Source organism: Schistocerca americana, chromosome 1 (genome assembly GCF_021461395.2).
Source record: "Schistocerca americana isolate TAMUIC-IGC-003095 chromosome 1, iqSchAmer2.1, whole genome shotgun sequence".
Taxonomy (NCBI): domain Eukaryota; kingdom Metazoa; phylum Arthropoda; class Insecta; order Orthoptera; family Acrididae; genus Schistocerca; species Schistocerca americana.
In genome coordinates, this window is record NC_060119.1 from 366,508,497 (window position 1) to 366,529,969 (window position 21,473).

General features: G+C 43.8%; 1 protein-coding gene and 1 non-coding gene across 2 annotated transcripts in view; one reads left to right on the forward strand and one right to left on the reverse strand.

Moving 5' to 3' along the window:
- Positions 1-21,473, reverse strand: part of LOC124600409 (ankyrin-3-like) — a 267,644-nt gene that overhangs the window by 212,501 nt on the left and 33,670 nt on the right. The gene's annotated exons all lie outside the window — the stretch shown is intronic.
- Positions 5,395-5,469, forward strand: Trnat-ugu. The gene has a single exon. It is a non-coding gene; the product is annotated as a tRNA-Thr (tRNA).

The following is a 21,473-nucleotide window of genomic DNA, read 5'->3' on the forward strand; positions in this document are numbered from 1 at the left end:
GAGCCACTTACTTCTGCGTAATGACTGAAGACCATGTTCGGATGGCCCGCACACACAGCATGAAAAACGAAACAGTTTTAGGTCAACATGGTTCCATTTAAGCCTCCGTGTGAACACTGTTTTAATCCCAAAGCTGTAGGCAAAACATTAGTTCAACAAAATTTCCCATTGTTGTTATCCATTTCGTATTTCGTTGGTTCAAAAATGGCTCTGAGCATTATGGGACTTAACTTCTGAGGTCATCAGTCCCCTAGAACTTAGAACTACTTAAACCTAACTAACCTAAGGACATCACACACATCCATGCCCGAGGCAGAATTCGAACCTGCGACCGCAGCGGTCGCGCGGTTCCAGGCTGTAGCATCTCGTGGTCGTGCGGTAGCGTTCTCGCTTCCCACGCCCGGGTTCCCGGGTTCGATTCCCGGCGGGGTCAGGGATTTTCTCTGCCTCGTGATGCCTGGGTGTTGTGTGCTGTCCTTAGGTTAGGTAGGTTTAAGTAGTTCTAAGTTCTAGGGGACTGATGACCATAGATGTTAAGTCCCATAGTGCTCAGAGCCATTTTTAGACTGTAGCGCATAGAACCCTCGGCCACCCTGGCCGGCTATCGTTGTCCAGTTAATCAGTAATCAGTATCAAGGAAGTAATAGAGAGAGATATAGACTTCCGAAGTTTAGGCAGTGTATGAACTGTGCAAAAAGAACTGTCGTGAAACTAATGATATTGATACAATTGCCTTGGCATAGACTGTTGGGTACCTCCTACGTGGGAAAACTTGGTGCGACTATCACGTAGTTCAAATCCAACACAGTGTTACTAGTTTTCATAGTGTGTAAAATTAAGGCAGTGGACAACGATACTAAAGATTTAAATAATGAAATTGGTGGGATTTTTATTTTGGAGCTCGCACCCAAACTCATAAAATGTTTGGTCATCGATGACGATTAAGTGCAAATATGAGTAACGGAATGTTCGAAATATACATGAAGTATACTGTGATAATTATTTTATGAGTTTTGTAATGTAAAAATTCATTGGGTTATGATTATGATCACGTGTGCAACTGGAAACTACGATATTTCCATTTTTATTCACAAAAATATCTTCATGTTCTAGTAAGACTTCGTATCTGCGTAAAAATAGTTCATTTGGTTGTTTTACGTGCTTTATCAAATGTTCAAATGTGTGTTAAATCTTATGGGACTTAACTGCTAAGGTCATCAGTCCCTAACCTTACACACTACTTAACCTAAATTATCCTAAGGAAAAACACACACACCCATGCCCGAGGGAGGACTCGAATCTCCGCCGGGACCAACCCCACAGTCCATGACTGCAGCGCCTGAGACCGCTCGGCTAATCCCGCGGGGCAAGAACGTTCTACTGATTACAAATTAACAACGATAATTATATAAATTTTGTTATATTTGTGCATGTAAGCTGTACCTGCACCAAAAGTTAACTGTCTTGGCTACATAAAAGGGCAGACGATACGAAATCAATTAATTCTTATACCTTATAAATTACAATATACATTCTGTAAGGGTATAAAAGACACAGTGGACAAACACTGAATGATGTGCGGTTTTAATTATGTGCAAAATAAAAAAAATCTCTCTTACGCCTTAATTTATGTTTCTTTCCCTAGTAATACTACCGGTAATCCTACCACTTACTACGTCATTTATATAGTGTACCAACATACCGAACCGCAGTTTTGGTAGAGCGCCGCTATTGCGGATAGACAAAATACAAGGCGTCTGCCACAACTCTAGATATTCCGCAGTCTGATTGCTCCCATACAGAGGACAGGCTGTGTGGTGTTTGCACAGTGTAGCGGCGCAGGGCTCGGCCCTCGCATCTGCGCCCCGCCCTACGGCTCTGGCGGCCAGATACCACTATCAGGGGACGGCTCGCCCTTCCGACGGCTGCCAGCCGGTCCTATCAGCTGCCCAGCCCTTTCAAGCCCTTCAGCGCCGCGCCCTGCGTCCCTTCCTGGACACGCCTGCTTGCGTCAGCCGCAGCAGCGCCACCGACGATAACAAGTGAACCGTTCCAAACCGACACGTTGCTCGGAATGCGGCTTCAGATATTTGCGTATCTGGATAAAGATGTCGGTCGCAGGAAAGAAGGAATACACAGTTTGATTTATCTGCTGTTCTGTGGATCTTCCAATGTCCGTTAGTGCTCTCTCACGCACTTCAAACAATAGTCATACATAACTTGCTTTAACTGATAACAACAATCTGCGTGGTAGCAGCTAACTGAACAGAAATACCGTAACGTGGGGTAATATCAGACGTAACTTTAATATTATTTCAAGTAGCTTCACAAAGAATACTAAATTCACGCAACAAAAACTGCGACAGATTTGGGATGACACTGAAAACTTATGTAATCAAAGAATATGACAGTAAATATTATTTAAGTAACCAGATCCTATCAGCTAAAACTGTCCAATGTTACCCCGTCTGATACTGTAATTTCAGACGTTCATTGAATTTCCATACAAAGTACCATATTACTCCATATAATGAGTTATTTAGGACACACACCATCTTTTTTTATAAAATACACATGCTCAGAAATTCTTTTTACATGTTCAGAAAATATTTAACACGTGGCAAAAAAAAAATTTACACGTGTTCAGAAAGCATAAGACACATGTTCAGAAAAACTATGACACACATATTTAGAAAATATTTGATTAATGCTGACAATCTACTAATAGCATAAATCACAAATCTACAATATCTTCTCAACGAATAAAAACTTAGCCGCGCGTGATTAGCCGAGCGGTCTCAGGTGCTGCAGTCATGGATGCGCGGCTGGTCCCGGCGGAGGTTCGAGACCTCCATCGGGCATGGGTGTGTGTATTTGTCCTTACGATAATTTAGGTTAAGTAGTACGTAAGCTTAGGGACTGATGACCTTAGCAGTTAAGTCCCATAAGATTTCACACACATTTGAACATTTTTGAATAAAAACCTAGCCTTTTCTTCTCTGGGAATCGGTAACACTTGGACAATTTGATGTTAGTCTACGATATCATCATCTGGAATCTCAGGAAAAATAAACATAAATTTGCTGTATTGATATGGACTGAGAAACCTGATTTCCACTTACTTTCTACACACTTCCGTTACGATTCCCACAAACTGTCTATTTAGCTGTTTCCTTCCAGTTATGTGTTTATTCTCTAATGTCGAACGTGGTGTTTTAAATCTGCTTGATGCCTTTCTGCACTAAATTCCACCCGCTCTTACAACAGCAGCCGCCTTTTCAAGATTCTGAGAGTCATAACTGCACATTGGAAGAACACCAAGCCTCCTTTTATAAGTCCGTGGCATTGTATGATATTTCCCCAACATATGTATGTACCTGTAAATAGTTTACTACACATCAGCGCAAGTGAGATACGTGGACAAACTACATTCGAATTTCCTTCTTAACATTTAAATAAGTAAATAAAGAAATTATGCTGACCACTTTTTTTCTCTTCTAGTACAATAACGGAAGAATTCACATGAAGGTAGCTAACAATAATTACATACTGCACTCAAAACCGCTACACTTCACAGTCTCACTTCCATGTGCAACAATGTATGTTCGAATGTGCTTGACAATATCTAAGGGGTATTTAACAAAACGCCCGCGAAAAATAAAAGTGCTGTTTTGTCACTCTTAAGACAGCTATACACTATTCCAAAGAAGGCAGCCTTTGTATTCGGCCGACGTTGATCGTCAGAGCATTGGCGTTCGAGCTGTCATTCTCACAAACCAGGTGGCTGGGACTCGAGGATTCAGCCATGTGGAATTGTAGTTGGCTCTAATAACCTGTCGAGATTGCTCCCATGTCAATAGTGTTATGAAGAAGCATTTTAATAACAAATGGTTCAAATGGCTCTGAGCACTATGGGACTTGACTTCTAAGGTCATAAGTCCCCTAGAACTTAGAACTACTTACACCTAACTAACCTAAGGACATCACAAATATCCATGCCCGAGGCAGGATTCGAGCCTGCGACCGTAGCGGTCGCGCGGTTCCAGACTGTAGCGCCTAGAACCGCTCGGCCACTCCGGCCGGCCTTTTAATAACAGTTTCACCGGCCGATATTATGGGGGAATAAGAGGATTTTGCAGTCGTCGCATGTGCAGCATTTATTTTAATGCAAGAAGCTGTTACCAGAAAAAGAAGAAGAAGAAGAAATGACGCCGGTGGACGACGTCTCTTTTAAAAAGAAGAGACCAGTGCGGTGGGGCAAAATTAAAGCCTCACCTTGAAGCTGAACTGAAATTTTTGCGAATTAGAGCTACAGATTTCGAACTGTTATTTAACTGTGTAAGCCCTAAAATTTCCAGAGATGATACGTCTTTTAGGAGAGCTGTACCTGCAGTAAAAAGATATCCATAAGGATTCAATTTTCTTTTTCGCGTCGTGCACATTATTCTCTACCAGCTCACTTCTTTCTCTCCAGGCTACTAAACTTATCAATTTGTTCTTAAAATCGCACTTCGTAGGATCCCATAAACATTCACGTTCAGGTTATTACTGCCAGCTTCAATGCTATGTCAATATTCTGTTCAATACTCCAGTATTTTTAGACAGGATAAACACAGCAAATCGATACTGAACCACTGAACATTCGACCCGGCGTCCATACTAGGAGCTCAGTCCAAAACCTAAATCGGAGCCAACTCTTTTATGTTACCGCTGACAGTCCGAGCCGCAACCAAGGCGAACTGCTTCGTTGGCTCCGATTTTCCGGCCGTACACACTAAGCAAATTTCGGCCAACGAAGAGATTATATACTTATATGGATATGGTGTCTGCTCTTTCGGACATGTCCGAAAGAACAGACACCATTGATGACCTGCAGCCGTCTAGAACGAAATTAGAATTATATTAATACCGTCAGCTGCGCACGGGCGTTGATATAGATCAACGGGCACAGGTGAAAATGTGTGCCCCGACCGAGACTCGAACCCGGAATCTCCTGCTTACATGGCAGACGCTCTATCCATCCGAGCCACCGAGGGCACAGATGATAGTGCGACTGCAGGGACTATCTCGCGCACACCTCCCGCGAGACTCACATTCTCACCTTGTATGTCCACACACTACATTCGTTGTGTCCCACCCCAACACGTCCGAAAGAACAGGCACCATATCCATATAAGTATATAGTTCTGGCGATACCGGCCTTGACCTCCTTCTTCTGTGCGGATGTACATATATTCCCCAAACTCTTACGGGACTTGGAAGAATGTCTTCCACGAGTCATGAGTGTGTTGGGGTGGTGACACTACGAATGTAGTGTGTGGACATACAAGGTGAGAATGTGAGTCTCGCGGGAGGTGTGCGCGAGATAGTCCCTGCAGTCACACTATCATCTGTGCCCTCGGTGGCTCAGATGGATAGAGCGTCTGCCATGTAAGCACGAGATCCCGGGTTCGAGTCCCGGTCGGGGCACACATTTTCACCTGTGCCCGTTGATCTATATCAACGCCCGTGCGCAGCTGACGGTATTAATATAATTCTAATAACGAAGAGATTGGTTGTCGTTTGTTGGTCTAGTGTGCACCCGCCTTTAGCTGTGCGAGACCGCAGAACGCAAACAGACTCGTAGCACTGAACGAGAATCCAGCCGCCTGCTCTGCGGGTGAAAGTGGGCTGACGAGCCAATAAAAGACGTCCCCGGTAACCTCCAAGCTCGCCGTCCCCATTGGACGACTGGCAGCCGCTGCTCTTATATGACTAATGTATCCAGTAAGTGGGTGACAATCTGAGCAATTCTCTTAGGTTGTTCGCAGATGATGCTGTAATTTACCGTCTAGTAAGGTCATCCGAAGACCAGTATCAGTTGCAAAGCGATTTAGAAAAGATTGCTGTATGCTGTGGCAGGTGGCAGTTGACGCTAAATAACGAAAAGTGTGAGGTGATCCACATGAGTTCCAAAAGAAATCCGTTGGAATTCGATTACTCGATAAATAGTACAATTCTCAACGCTGTCAATTCAACTAAGTACCTGGGTGTTAAAATTATGAACAACTTCAGTTGGAAAGACCACATAGATAATATTGCGGGGGAGGCGAGCCAAAGGTTGCGTTTCATTGGCAGGACACTTAGAAGATGCAACAAGTCCACTAAAGAGACAGCTTACATTACACTCGTTCGTCCTCTGTTAGAATATTGCTGTGCGGTGTGGGATCCTTACCAGGTGGGATTGACGGAGGACATCGAAAGGGTGCAAAAAAGGGCAGCTCGTTTTGTATTATCACGTAGTAGGGGAGAGAGTGTGGCAGATATGATACGCGAATTGGGATGGAAGTCATTACAGCAAAGACGTTTTTCGTCGCGGCGAGATCTATTTACGAAATTTCAGTCACCAACTTTCTCTTCCGAATGCGAAAATATTTTGTTGAGCCCAACCTACATAGGTAGGAATGATCATCAAAATAAAATAAGAGAAATCAAAGCTCGAACAGAAAGGTTTAGGTGTTCGTTTTTCCCACGCGCTGTTCGGGAGTGGAATGGTAGAGAGATAGTATGATTGTGGTTCGACGAACCCTCTGCCAAGCACTTAAATGTGAATTACAGAGTAGTCATGTAGATGTAGATGAGCTTCATAGGGCGGAACACGTTCTTCCAGTCGTATTCTCCGACAAGTGGTGGGATGTTCAGCTCTTCCTGTCACGTCCAATGAACTGTAACTGCCGGAGAGCGGTACAAGTGTGCTTGGCTACCTCTCTGCAGACGAGATCTTCATTAGTGCTTCTCTATTCAGATTCAGTGAGAGGTGTGAGGGAGGCAGCAACGGACGCTAAATAACGTATTGAACTGGAAGTGGGTGTTGCTGGGAAACTGAGCTGCTGTTCACATGAAATACGTCTGTAAATTTTGAAAATATTTAAATCAGACCCAGTTGGTGAGGTGTCGAAAACAATGCACTACAACTCCGCGAATTACATGCTGGTACTATTTTAGCGTCCTAAGGAATCGCTTTTCGGCGACCAAATGCACAGAACAGGGGCAAAATAATAAATTATTCAAAAGGGAGACAATAATTATAATCAAATATAGAAATCTGGCACGCTATAACCACGCGTTTTAAAAATTAGGTATTCCTATCGCATTATGTAGGCACGTCAACGAATGCATTGTGCACGTTAAATAAAGCGTTAGTAATAGTGGCACTAACAGTTGAATCCATGACAATGGAACAAGAAACGAACTGACTTTACGTTTAGGGGAAAAAAAAAACGAAAAACCCGCAACACTATTTTCTCCTAGATAATCAAACCGTATAACAGACTGCGCAAGGAAATAAAAGCGCACTAAATTCACCATATTTAAAATGTTGGTTAAAACATGTCTCTTACATAATGTATCCTATACAGTCAAATATTATTTAGCACGCAGTAGTGTTTGTAAACATGTTAGCGCCTCTGTCATTTTACAAATGGTTCAAATGGCTCTGAGCACTATGGGACTTAACATCTGCGGTCATCAGTCCCCTAGAACTTAGAACTACTTAAACCTAACTAACCTAAGGACATCACACACATCCATGCCCGAGGCAGGATTCGAACCTGCGACCGCAGCAGTCGCGCGGTTCCGGACTGATCGCCTAGAGCCGCTAGACCACCGCGGCCGGCTGTCATTTTACAGTAACAAGTAATTTGTGTTACTGGAAAACTGAAGAATCGATACCTGTGATGGGAATACTGATCTAGTTTCAGCTTCCTGAATTCAAGATTTATTTTTATACGGAGTGATTTTGACTCAGTTTCTCAGACACAGATATGAGAAAATATGAAGAGGGTAATGTGCGGAACTAACGCTATGGTGTCCCAGTCAGCCGAAAGGATATGAGAGAGAGAGAGAGAGAGAGAGAGAGAGAGAGAGAGAGAGAGAGAGAGAAGTGTGTGAATGTGTGATGTAAATAGTGACGAAATGTGAATGAGTAGCCGCGCGGGATTAGCCGAACGGTCTGAGGCGCTGCAGTCACGGACTGTACGGCTGGTCCCGGCGGAGGTTCGATTCATACCTCGGGCATGGGTGTGTGTGTTTGTCCTTAGGATAATTTAGGTTAAGTAGTGTGTAAGCTTAGGGACTGATGACCTTAGCAGTTAAGTCTCATAAGATTTCACACACATTTGAACATTTTTTGTGAATGAGTAGGATAATACTATGCTTGTCTGTCGTTTGACTAGTGCCAGTATGTATACAGACACTGTACATTCTTAACCTCCTGGCTCCACAAACCGAGTCGATTAAACGCCTCTTCAAGCAGCCTCCTTCACAGCGTTCAGTCCTTGACACCCTCTTCCCCTGCTCCAAGTTTCTGATGATCCTTGTCCAACTGGTCTCTCCATCCCATTTTCCGTCTGCGTAAATGTTTCCGCCCTCCTACAAATTTAATCAGTATACTGACTGGTTTGATGCCTCCCACCACGAATTATTCTCCTGTACCAAACTCTTCACCTCAGAGCAGCACTTGCTGCCAACGCCCTCAGTTACTTGTTGCACGTGCTCCTGTCTCTACCTCCACCTACAGTAGTTTGTGCCCTCTTCAGTTCCCCCACGCACAATGTAAATTATTCGCTAATTTCTAAAAACTCATCCCTTCATTCTGTCACTTGTTCTTATTATTGATTTACCCAAATAATTCTCTAGAACCTCTTCATTTCTTACCTTATTAGACCAGAGCTGGCTTCCACGGTCAGATAGACAAAGCCGCTGAATCGTTTACTTTCCTACGAAAGTGGTGGCGCCGCAAGTGCAGACACTGACACTATCTCTGGTAGTGTGACGTAACGATGACGTAGGCCGACCAACCACAACCCATTCTATGGGCTGTACATGATAACCATACCAGCAGCCATAACAGTCAGTAGTTCCTGGCAAACACAATTGAGGATTTCGTCGAAGCTCGAGACTTGACGCGGCTAGTAAACCGAGAATGTTTTATACAGTGCTGCCTTCGCAAGGAAGTTCGATTTCATAACATTAAAATACTGGTGTAGTTAACAATGTGAATCATTGTGGCCGTTTTAAACAAAACTGTCACAGCTCTGGCAGGTTGTTGTATAAACTGCGCGCAATGGCACTGTCCCTCATTCCTCCGATCCACCCTACACATCACAGGTCCCAGAGACTACGCCGAGCTAGAGCCTTTCGCCTGAGCCGATGTTAACTACGAATGCAGCGCGGCGTTCTTCGCCTGTTTCAGAGAGGTTACGCAGCCCACAGCCCGCGTCTTTCATCTCTGGCCGGGCAGGTAGCTGTGGTATCCCGCTTTGGAAATGATCTCACGATCGCGGACGGAAACTGGGACTGGGCCGGCCGGCGAGGGAGGCGGGAGCGGCTCCGTGGTATGTACGGCCGCGGCCGGCGTTTGCGCAAGGCGCCGGCCTTGGCATACAGCTAGCTATAGCCGCGGCTCGGGCGGGTCGAAGCGGGGCGGGAGCCTCGTTTCTGACGTAACGCCGCCATTCCCGGAATACTAATGCCCACGGCCGCGTCATCGTTCCCACTCTGCCGGACGCCCTCGCTGGCGGCTCTTTTTAATAGAGCGCGGGCTGGCTGCTAGCTCCTCTCGCCTGCTTTCATCGCCTGCCAGCAGACTCAAGCGTGGCTGGAGTTCAACACCTCTACGACAGCTGCACACAAAGCAGCCGAAAGAATGGTTTGTTATTGCAGCTAGTCGTTCTTCACTGAGAAAAAACTCCAGGCGTGAAGGTAACATCGCCCGTACCTCAAGGGACTGTTTTAGGACCATTATTGTTCACAATAAATATACACTGGAGAGCCAAAGAAACTGGTACGCCTGACTAATGTCGTGTAGGGTCCCCGCGAGCACGCAGAAGTGCCGCAACTCGACGTGGCATAGACTCCACTAATGTCTCAAATAGTGCTGCAGGGAATTGACAGCATGAATCCTGCACGGCTGTCCATAAATCCGTTAAGACTACGAGGGGGTGTTGATCTCTTCTGAACAGCACGTTGCAAGGCATCCCATAATATTCATATCTGGGGAGTTTGGTGGCCAGCGTAAGTGTTTAAACTCAGAACAGTGTTCCTGGAGCCATTCTGCAGCAGTCCTGAACGTATGGGGTGTCGTACTTGTAAGGTGCCTCTTACGTGAGGAAGACATTTTTACCAGTTTTAATAAATTATTGTCTCTTATTGATGTATTCACTACAGTTAGGAAGTGCTGTAGTCCGTAGCCGACCATGAGTCGGAGAGCATTTCCCACACTGGTTGGCTAGGTGACGAAGCTACCATATGTCGCGCGTAGTGGGGTGGGACTCGGCGCTGGACCGTAGCAACAAGCGTCAGCCTGGGAAATATACATGAGGGGAAGTACTGCCATCTAGGCGCCTAAGTCACCGATTTTGTTTATTTATATTCAATAATTAAAGTCATTTATGACAACATGAATACTAGGAGGAGCCTCTGGGTGTTCAAAACTATTTATCATAATTCTGCCTCGTTAAAATTCACACCCGTTCATTAACAATTGCATATATTAGTAAGTACGAACTTGATCGGAAATCCACGGACTGTGACGAAACTAGTAAGAGATACGGACTGCGCGCCAAAGTCGGCAGTCGGCGTTAAGAGCTCTTCCTGTCTTGTTCGATGGTAGCCATGCTCTCGGTTACGAGTAGTTTGTGACATGAGTGTTTCATATTTGATCTAATAGGATATTACGGTATTCTGAATGTTAATTTCGAGTAAATAGATACCCCAAAGTTGATCGACAGCAATTTCAGATAATTAGCTTCCACCAACAGAGACATCCAATGCGCCAATGAACAATCTTCACGGGACGACATTTACGAGAGCTGCACCGCGCACAGGTAAGAGGAAATCCGACGACACGACCCACCAAGGCGGATAATGCAAGGTCCGAATTACACTCGCAAATCCCGGGTGGAAATGCTGACCAGTTATACTGTACGTCACAGATACCACCCTCTACGGACTCGCGGCTAAGCTGAGTAATAACAGTACCAGTTTAGAAGCGAGGGGATCTTGCATACTGTCCTGCTGGAATTGCCGAAGTGCACAATCGGCATGAATGGATGCAGGTGATCAAACAGCATGCTTACGTACGTGTCACCTGTCAAGAGTCGTATCTCGACGTATCAGGGGTCCCATATCACTCCAAGTGCACACTCCCCACACCATTACAGAGCCTCCACCAGCTCGAACAGTCCCCAGCTTACATGCAGGGTACATAGATTCATGAGGGTGTCTCCAACCAGTACACACCCATCCACTCGATACAATTTGAAACGAGACTCGTCCGACCAGGCAACATGTTTCCAATAGTCAACAGTCCAATGTCGGTGTTGACGGACCCAAGTGAGGCGCAAAACTTTGCGTCTCACAGTCATCAAGGATTCACGAATGTGGCTCCGGCTCCGAAAGAAAACTATCCTAGATGTTTCGTTGAAGGGTTCGCACCCTGACACTTGTTAATGGCCCAGCACTGAAATCTGCAGCAATCTGCGGAAGGGTTGCACTTCTGTTACGCCGAACGATTCTCTTTAGTCGTTGTTGGTCCCGTTCTTGCAGGATCTTTTTCCAGCCGCAGCGATGTCGGAGATTTGATGTTTTACCGGATTGCTGTTATTCACGGTACACTCGTGCAATGGTCGTACAGGAAAATCCCCGCTTCATCTCTACCTCGGAATGCTCTATCCCATCGCTCGTGAGCCTTCTGTAACACCACGTTCAAACTTACTCAAATCTTGATAACCTAACCGATCTAACTGTGCCAGACACTTGTCGTCTTATGTAGGCGTTGCCGACCGCAGCGCCGTATTCTTCATGTTTACGTATCTCTGTATTTGAGTACGCATGTCTATACCAGTTTCTTTGGCCCTTCAGTGTAAATAACCTATTAGATATCTGGCTTCGTAGCGGAGATCGTTAACCTATCCGTGTACAGAGCCTCTCGACTCGCGAGTAAGTTGGTTCTGGTGCTGGACGAAGTTTTTACTGTAGTATTTGGCCGGAAAGGGGAGGAGATGTGGTGGCGGCAAGTGCCTGATTGCAAGACTTCGCATCGAATCTCCTCGAATAAGTTCCACACATGTGCGCAGGGTTCTATGAAATGAGTGCATGTGACGCAGCTGGCGGTGATCCGTCCGTCGGATGGGGCCTTAATTTTGGCGGCCCTCTTGGTGCTACGCGAGATGTGCCGATACAGGGCTTCGCCCTCTTCTTTTTCTTATCTTCATCATCATCATCATCATCATCATCATCATCATCATCATCATCATACAGCACAAACATAAGATTACACTATACTTGCAACTATTACACTGTACGGCTACACATCCGGTACAACTTTCATATATCCGCAAGGAAAGGGGGTGAATGTGCGCGGAGGAAGAACATCGTTTCCGAGAGGTGGCTGAAATTACCCTGTGGAACATCCTGTGTTTAAAAGAAACGAATGTTAATTTTGGTCCTCGGGTTATAGAAGAGGTCAGTCACTTAACCGACTCGTCGAAAAATGTTTACATTTCTTGCTCCAAAACCGGGAAATTGACAAATGCGAGTTACAGAACATTACTTGATAATGTTTTAAAACCGTACGATGCTGATAACAAGTTTTGTCCAATATTCGATTCCTGGGGTGGAGAAACTAATACTCTAACGTATGAGACCATATTTATAGATGACGAGGGTCAACCGACGTTCACGGAAAAAGTAATACCGCCAAACTGCACACCTGTGTACCAGCCGTGTGATGTTTATTTCAGTCGCCAGGTTAAAAACTACATTCCGAGGCTTCAGAACTGCACTGTGCTTCTGGAAACCCAGCGTGAATTGCACAGCTGCACGATGCAATAATTATTCACAGCATAATTCATAACCAGCTTTCAGCACCGATTTTTCAGGCAATGATATCGTAAGCGTGGTACGCATCAAAATTAACTCCCGAAAAAGACGTGTTTTTAAATGTAAACCAAGTTTGCTTTCCGCCGACTCTTCGGAATGAACAGTGTAGTTGTCGAAATATTGCATTCATTAGATGTTCTTGGTGCCGCGAGTCTATTTGTTTGGAATGTTTATAAGAAAAGTGCCATCCATCTAATTGTTCGAAGAAAAATGAGGGCACGTAACAGTGAATGGAAGACCCATTGTAAAGTGACCAGGGATAACATTTTACTTGTTTACTATCGCAAGAGGTTTCAGAAATTTGTCTACCTTTTTATCATTTCTTATTGATTTACTTACCTTTTTAACCCTCCTATCCCTATCAATTGAGATATGGAAAAATACAAGCGAGAAGAATAACATCCACTAGGTTTCCTCGAGATTCGAACCCGGGTTCTCTGCTTCCCAGCCAGTTACATTGGCCTTTTTTTGCTTTTTGTTCGTAAATGTTCGTTGTATTTGGTCGTAGCGGACGTCAGATGACATCCGTAAAAGTTCATTGTTGATCCCTTCACTCCGTTTTTTTATTACAGAGACTAGCCAGCTCTCTGACCGAAAACGCTGAGCTACCGTGACGGCTAAAAGGTCAAATATGTGAGAGATCCTAAGGAGCAAATTGCTAAGGTCATCGGTCCGTAGACTTATACATTACTTAAACGATCTTATGCTAAGAACAACACACACACATATGCCCAAGGGAGAACTTGAACCTCCGGCGGGAGGGATCGCGCAGTCCGTTACATAGCACCTCAAACCGCGCGGCTACTTCGCATGGCGCCGTTGCGCTATCGGCATCTCGGCGAAAAGCATTTACCATGTGGGTACATAAGCGGCAGTTGTAGAAGTTTCTTTCCTTGATTTCTGGAAAAGTATGCATTTGTAGACCCCATACCTGACGATGAAAAATGCTCTATTTACAATTATCTATCGATCCCGCCAATTTTGAGTCGATTGCCCGTCAAAACCTTTAAGGTGCTTTTCTCAAAAACGGGAGGATTTTGAGCTATAATATCTTACCTTCGTTTTAGGTTGTACACAAGCGACCTGCCAAATTTGAGCCGAATCGGTTACCCTTGTAAGTCGAAGGTGTGCTGAATTGTCCTTATTTGCGTCTAATATCATGTATAAGGGGCAAAAGAAAGTTTCCGTTCGAATGCCGTACAGTCCAGAATTGGTATGCTAATGAGGTGAGCATCGAGGTAATCATGCCAACGACACACCATTTTGGAGGTACCTGTGTGGTACATCATCGTGTCCTTCTGCGTGAATAAGTCCGCAACTGCCTGCCGAACATCCTCGTCCGACAGGAACCATCGAGTATTCAAGATCTTTGTTAAGGAACCGCCGAGCGATTCTAGGCGCTTCAGTACGGAACCGCGCTGCTGCTACGGTCGCAGGTTAGAATCCTGCCTCGAGCATGGTTGTGTGTGATGTCCTTAGGTTAGTTAGGTTTAAGTAGTTCTAAGTCTAGGGGACTGATGACTTCAGATGTTAAGTCCCATAATGCTTAGCTAGAGCCATTTGAATCATTTTTTGGAGTCATGACTATAGGGCGCGTGCTCGACCGTCTTCCACTTGAGTTGCTGCAGCTTCTGCGTTACGACATTTGCGATACGGGGACGTGCGTTATCATGAAGCAGCAACACCCCTTGTCGCAATTATCTCCGACGTTTCGACAACGGTGGTTGTCGACGGACGTGCTGCCCCATACACATTCTTCATGTCTACTGTTGTTTGTCCTTCGGCAGCCATGAAAAGAATAACAGCATTTCGGCTCTGTTTGGACGCATTTGGTAATACTGTCGCCACAGTTCACATTTCCGCAAATACGCCACGCTCGTCGGAAAGACACGAATGCCACTCTAATCCCTATCCTACATATCGGTACCTATGTACTCGCGTGGCAGCCGCGCAGTAACAATGGCAATGACACGAATAATTTTTGTATAACGTCTGACTTGTTCCCTAAAATTTTAGGGTGACAATTTTAAAGTTTTTTCAGTCTGGCTAGTTCATCCGTGTTTTTGTAAGTGATCAGCCAGCCACATATTCCTATGAATCTATTTTAGTTTTTTCTCCTGTCTTACTTGTGTTTTAATTGAAAATTTCATACCATCTCACCATTTTAACGCTATCTCAGATGTGATTGTGCGAGTGATTATGGGTGAGATTGGTAGAGAGTCAGTGTGATTTTATCTCAGACTGCTTTTTTATCGTATTTTATACGTTTTAACCAACTTCGTTTCTACTAATCTTCGTATGGGTGTTGATAAACTAGAGGTTGAGGAACCCTGACCCCCCCCCCCCCACCCACCCACCCACACGTACACACTGTAAGTGGTCCTTAACTTTGATGTTAAGTTTGTCGGCAAACTTATTTCTACTGCTCCTCAATTCTTTCGTCTTCCTTTTATTTTCATTATAGCCGTGTTCTGTGCTTAGTATACATTTCGTTCCATTCAACAGGTCCTGTAATTCTATATCAGTTTCACAAATAACTGCCATGCCATCAATAAGTCTCATCTTTGATATCCTTTCACCACCAATTTTATTTTTACTTCAAAACATTTTTTAAAAAAAATTTTCTTGTTAAATTATTATTTCATTGCTTCCTCAATATACTGGTTGAACAGAATGGTCATCAGAAAGATAGTGTACGGAAAAGTCAATAATATTAGAGCAAAGACATCGTCGTTAACAGTATTTCACTGCTCAACGCAGAGAACGCCAAACCACTGCACGAGGAGCGTAACCGATGCGGACCACTCGAAAAGCTCCGGTAGCCCCGAATGGTGTAACAGGTGTAGGATTCGTTATGAATAGGAAGGTGGGGCAGAGGGTGTGTTACTGTGAACAGTTCAGTGACCGGGTTGTTCTAATCAGAATCGACAGCAGACCAACACCGACAACGATAGTTCAGGTATACATGCCGACGTCGCAAGCTGAAGATGAACAGATAGAGAAAGTGTATGAGGATATTGAAAGGGTAATGCAGTATGTAAAGGGAGACGAAAATCTAATAGTCATGGGCGACTGGAATGCAGTTGTGGGGGAAGGAGTAGAAGAAAAGGTTACAGGAGAATATGGGCTTGGGACGAGGAATGAAAGAGGAGAAAGACTAATTGAGTTCTGTAACAAGTTTCAGCTAGTAATAGCGAATACCCTGTTCAAGAATCACAAGAGGAGGAAGTATACTTGGAAAAGGCCGGGAGGCACGGGAAGATTTCAATTAGATTACATCATGGTCAGACAGAGATTCCGAAATCAGATACTAGATTGTATGGCGTACCCAGGAGCAGATATAGACTCAGATCCCAATATAGTAGTGATGAAGAGTAGGCTGAAGTTCAAGACATTAGTCAGGAAGAATCAGTACGCAAAGAAGTGGGATACGGAAGTACTAAAGAATGACGAGATACGTCTGAAGTTCTCTAACGCTATAGATACAGCAATAAGGAATAGCGCAGTAGGCAGTACAGTTGAAGAGGAATGGACATCTCTAAAAAGGGCCATCACAGAAGTTGGGAAGGAAAACATAGGTACAAAGAAGGTAGCTGCGAAGAAACCATGGGTAACAGAAGAAATACTTCAGTTGATTGATGAAAGGAGGAAGTACAAACATGTTCCGGGAAAATCAGGAATACAGAAATACAAGTCGCTGAGGAATGAAATAAATAGGAAGTGCAGGGAAGCTAAGACGAAATGGCTGCAGGAAAAATGTGAAGACATCGAAAAAGATATGATTGTCGGAAGGGCAGACTCAGCATACAGGAAAGTCAAAACAACCTTTGGTGACATTAAAAGCAACGGTGGTAACAGTAAGAGTGCAACGGGAATTCCACTCTTAAATGCAGAGGAGAGAGCAGATAGGTGGAAAGAATACATTGAAAGCCTCTACGAGCGTGAAAATTTGTCTGATGTGATAGAAGAAGAAACAGGAGTCGATTTAGAAGAGATAGGGGATCCAGTATTGGAATTTAAAAGAGCTTTGGAGGACTTACGGTCAAATAAGGCAGAAGGGATAGATAACATTCCATCAGAATTTCTAAAATCATTGGGGGAAGTGGCAACAAAACGACTATTCACGTTGGTGTGTAGAATATATGAGTCTGGCGACATACCATCTGACTTTCGGAAAAGCATCATCCACACAATTCCGAAGACGGCAAGAGCTGACAAGTGCGAGAATTATCGCACAATCAGCTTAACAGCTCATGCATCGAAGCTGCTTACAAGAATAATATACAGAAGAATGGAAAAGAAAATTGAGAATATGCTAGGTGACGATCAGTTTGGCTTTAGGAAAAGTAAAGGGACGAGAGAGGCAATTATGACGTTACGGCTAACAATGGAAGCAAGGCTAAAGAAAAATCAAGACACTTTCATAGGATTTGTCGACCTGGAAAAAGCGTTCGACAATATAAAATGGTGCAAGCTGTTCGAGATTCTGAAAAAAGTAGGGGTAAGCTATAGGGAGAGACGGGTCATATACAATATGTACAACAACCAAGAGGGAATAATAAGAGTGGACGATCAAGAACGAAGTGCTCGTATTAAGAAGGGTGTAAGACAAGGCTGTAGCCTTTCGCCCCTACTCTTCAATCTGTACATCGAGGAAGCAATGATGGAAATAAAAGAAAGGTTCAGGAGAGGAATTAAAATACAAGGTGAAAGGATATCAATGATACGATTCGCTGATGACATTGCTATCCTGAGTGAAAGTGAAGAAGAATTAAATGATCTGCTGAACGGAATGAACAGTCTAATGAGTACACAGTATGGTCTGAGAGTAAATCGGAGAAAGACGAAGGTAATGAGAAGTAATAGACATGAGAACAGCGAGAAACTTAACATCAGGATTGATGGTCACGAAGTCAATGAAGTTAAGGAATTCTGCTACCTTGGCAGTAAAATAACCAATGACGGAAGGAGCAAGGAGGGCATCAAAAGCAGACTCGCCATGGCAAAAAAGACATTTCTGGCCAAGAGAAGTCTACTAATATCAAATACCGGCCTTAAATTGAGGAAGAAATTTCTGAGGATGTACGTCTGGAGTACAGAATTGTATGGTAGTGAAACATGGACTGTGGGAAAACCGGAACAGAAGAGAATCGAAGCATTTGAGATGTGGTGCTATAGACGAATGTTGAAAATTAGGTGGACTGATAAGGTAAGGAATGAGGTGGTTCTACGCAGAATCGGAGAGGAAAGGAATATGTGGAAAACACTGATAAGGAGAAGGGACAGGATGATAGGACATCTGCTAAGACATGAGGGAATGACTTCCATGGTACTAGAGGGAGCTGTAGAGGGCAAAAACTGTACAGGAAGACAGAGATTGGAATACGTCAAGCAAATAATTGAGGACGTAGGTTGCAAGTGCTACTCTGAGATGAAGAGGTTAGCACAGGAAAGGAATTCGTGGCGGGCCGCATCAAACCAGTCAGTAGACTGATGACAAAAAAAAAAAAAAAAAGCCCCGAGAATGGAGGAACAGGGGACTGGCGATCAGCTGTGCAGCCTGTGGTACCGTAACTACGGCAGCCTGGTACGGCACGGACGGTGATTTACCGACCACCACCTCTCTGTCTCTCCCTGAAAGGAGAGGCTGGCCGGAGCGAGAAGACGGGCTTCTTCGGTTATCGACCTGCACGCCGCGCAGCGACACACTAGCGTCTCTCTGGCTGTGCCGCTGTAAAGGCGCGACCGCCCCGATTTATAGCGGCGGCCTGGAGGCTGTAAAAATGAGACTGTGCTGTCCAGATAGGGGTGAGGGACAGAGGGGTGGGGATTCAAGAAGTAAGGGGGGAAATGAAAGGCTGGTCGGGGTTAAGGACTGGGAAGGCAGGGGACGGACGGGGGAGGTGCTGGGGAAAGAGAGGGTAAGGCCTAAACTTAAGTCGCATAATTTGCTGTGAGGCGTATCTGCCCCATAGCAACGATACGTATCCGACTCGAAACCTCTGACCACTTGCCACTGAACAACATTCTTCCGTCTCGGAGACATGCAAGATCAAATATCTGAAAGGTTCGGAAACAAAACTGCCTACAATTTACACAATGTATTTCGTCAGACTTTTCTTGCCCAGACGAAGAGTGTGACATGGACAAATAGGGAATCAAATAATCCAGCGTGCGGTTTAGTTCTGTAAATGAAGATTTAATGGCTTTGCTTGATAGTAATGAGGGCAATTAAGAAAAACTTAATTAATGATTTCAGGAGAATGCAAACATTTTACGAACAGCTGCTGCTTCCCATGTCGATAAAGTGTCAAATAAATATCACATCGCAGCATAAATCGAAACTTTTGTATTTTCCCTTCATCTGTATAATCTTAACGATACTAGAATAATGATCGATATTTTAATATATTATTTTGCATTCTTTATTAACATAACTCGAAAAGAAAAACACTGAAAAAACCGTCAAATGTTCTGTAATTTGACTAAAAGTAAGAAATAAAATAGACTAAGAAAACATTTGACACACCTTTGAATCATGCTCGAAATCATGTACAGCAAATTAGATGCTGATTGAGAATTTAAACATTTTATTTACAATTTTACTCTAAGGTAACAAAAGTCACGGGATAGCAATATGCATGTATACAGATGGCGGTGGTATCGCGTACACAAGGTAGAAAAGGACAGTACGTTGGCGGAGCTGTCATTTGTATTCAAAATGGTTCAAATGGCTCTGAGCACTATGGGACTCAACATCTTAGGTCATAAGTCCCCTAGAACTTAGAACTACTTAAACCTAACTAACCTAAGGACATCACACACACCCATGCCCGAGGCAGCATTCGAACCTGCGACCGTAGCAGTCCCGCGGTTCCGGACTGCAGCGCCAGAACCGCTAGACCACCGCGGCCGGCTGTCATTTGTATTTAGGTGATCAATGTGAAAAGGTTTCCGTCGTGAATAAGGCCACACGAACGGACTAACGGACACTGAACGCGGAAAGGCAGTTGGAGCTAGAGATATGGGACATTCCATTTCGGAAATCATTGTTGTTGTTGTTGTTGTTGTTGTTGTGGTCTTCAGTCCTGAGACTGGTTTGATGCAGCTCTCCATGCTACTCTATCCTGTGCAAGCTTCTTCATCTCCCAGTACCTACTGCAACCTACATCCTTCTGAATCTGCTTAGTGTATTCATTTCTTGGTCTCCCTCTACATTTTTACCCTCCACGCTGCCCTCCAATACTAAATTGGCGATCCCTTGATGATTCAGAACATGTCCTACCAACCGATCCCTTCTTCTAGTCAAGTTGTACTAAAAACTCCTCTTCTCCCCAATTCTATTTAATACCTCCTCATTAGTTATGTGATCTACCCATCGAATCTTCAGCATTCTTCTGTAGCACCACATTTCAAAAGCTTCTATTCTCTTCTTGTCCAAACTATTTATCGTCCATGTTTCACTTCCATACATGACTACACTCCATACAAATACTTTCAGAAACGACTTCCTGACACTTAAATCTATACTCGATGTCAACAAATTTCTCTTCTTCAGAAAGGCTTTCCTTGCCATTGCCAGTCTACATTTTATATACTCTCTACTTCGACCATCATCAGTTTTTTGCTTCCCAGATAGCAAAACTCCTTTACTACTTTAAGTGCCTATAGCGTCCCCAGTGCTATATTACGAAAAGACTTAAAAAACAGTATTTATAAAGAAGAGACATTAAAAAATTGAATAATATATTTTTATCATGTAGCCGTAAAATAATAATTTCTCTGTGCAGGTTTAGATTGCAAAGAAGTAATTTATGACAAAATGATCTAAAGAGACGACAAGATACGCTCTTTTGTTAATTTTTTAGTCGACTCCACTTCCTCTTTTGTCTTGAGTGTGTATAGACGGACATCTTTCGAGTGCTGGCAAATGTAAGCATATTTGTATGAGTTAAGCAGATAATATATTAATTTAATATTATTGTGCACTTTTAATTTGTAAGAGGTGATCTCGATTTCATGTCCGCCTTCCTTGAATTGACCTGCATTCAAGTAATTTACAGTTCAACAATCGCAGCGGCCGATGCAGCCAACGACGCCATTACGTGGCAATATTAACTTATGAAAAATTAGCGGAAGCGAAATACTCGCCCGCTATTAACATAATATTAATTTTTCTCCACAGCCGCACGAAGTGGCAGAAATACGTAGCTTTAAGATTCTTATTTTCAGTACCATAGCCGAGAGCCAGAGCCAGGACTCCGACTACAATACAATGGTTAACGGAGGTAAGAGAAATACTCTCGCGCGTGTGTGGGCCGCAACTGTAATTAATAACTAAAGATATCTTGCTTTAAAGTGAACTGACTAGCCGAGGAAATTAATATGAAAAGTTTATTACATTGTTCAACTTATATGCTCATGTTTTAAAAGATTCAGCGAGTCTAACATTCATTAACGTAACAAATAATTTGAGATTAATATTGTTAAAAAGGGGAACTTCAGGAAAGCATTTAATCGAAAATCAAAATTAAATGAAATATCATTTTTAT